Source organism: Portunus trituberculatus, chromosome 40, assembly GCF_017591435.1.
Source record: "Portunus trituberculatus isolate SZX2019 chromosome 40, ASM1759143v1, whole genome shotgun sequence".
Classification (NCBI taxonomy): Eukaryota; Metazoa; Arthropoda; class Malacostraca; order Decapoda; family Portunidae; genus Portunus; species Portunus trituberculatus.
Window position 1 is genome coordinate 26959227 of NC_059294.1, and position 1085 is coordinate 26960311.

General features: G+C 45.2%; 1 non-coding gene across 1 annotated transcript; it reads left to right on the forward strand.

The window, feature by feature from the left end:
• The first annotated feature begins 412 nt into the window (after positions 1-412).
• On the forward strand, positions 413-494 carry Trnal-uag. The gene has a single exon. It is a non-coding gene; the product is annotated as a tRNA-Leu (tRNA).
• The last annotated feature ends 591 nt before the right edge of the window (positions 495-1085 follow it).

Consider the following 1085-nt stretch of genomic DNA (forward strand, 5'->3'; position numbering starts at 1 on the left):
TGTCTATGCTACACGTAAGAAATCAGAACGAAATGTTAAGTACAGGTCTTTCTTTCCTTAACATGACTCTGGTTGTCAGGAACACATCTGCACCGCGCCTCCCAAAGAAACAAGTGGAGTATTTTGGTGAATCATTTGCGTGTGCTGTTTTTTTAGTATTTCATGGACAGTGTAGCGAGAAGAATGTCAAGTAGTGTGAGGGAAGGAAGGAGCAAAGCAGAGCGTGAGTGTGATTACTCTCCGATCAATAGTCCCACTAGACTCACCGTTTTCTTTTCCCTCACCCCACGCTCGTCACTAGCAAAGTATCGCTGTCACAATGAAGCAAACTTTATACAATTTCATGGAAATATAATCACATAATTATAATAAATAAACAATATACATGGGAGATATGTGCACCAAGTTCTAAGGTAGCGTGGCCGAGTGGTCTAAGGCGCTGGATTTAGGCTCCAGTCTCTTCGGAGGCGTGGGTTCGAATCCCACCGCTGCCACAGAACTTTTTTTTTTTCTTTCAATTTTCAATGAGATGAGGTGATATTGCCACCACGCGTAAGAAATAAAGTAGAAACCATGTATATAACTAAATAATTATTTCAAATACAGTAATACTATACTACAAACAGCGGTTCCCTTTGCTTAAAAATCTGGGGTTCAGCCAAGACGGGGACCAGTCAGGGGCGCCGCAGCCTCTAGTGTCAGCTCTATGAAGTGAACTTGTGCACAGTGTGTGTGTTCACTGTCTGATCTGCTGCAGTCTCTGACGAGACAGCCAGACGTTACCCTACGGAACGAGCTCAGAGATCATTATTTCCGATCTTCGGATAGGCCTGACTCAGACCAGGCACACACCACACACCGGGACAACAAGGTCACAACTCCTTGATTTACATCCCGTACCTACTCACTGCTAGGTGAACAGGGGCTACACGTGAAAGGAGACACACCCAAATATCTCCACCCGGCCGGGGAATCGAACCTCGGTCCTCTGGCTTGTGAAGCCAGTGTGTGTGTGTGTGTTTATCATTAGATGAAACATGATTCCGTGGTGGAAAATGAAATGCTGGGTCTCTCTCTCTCTCTCT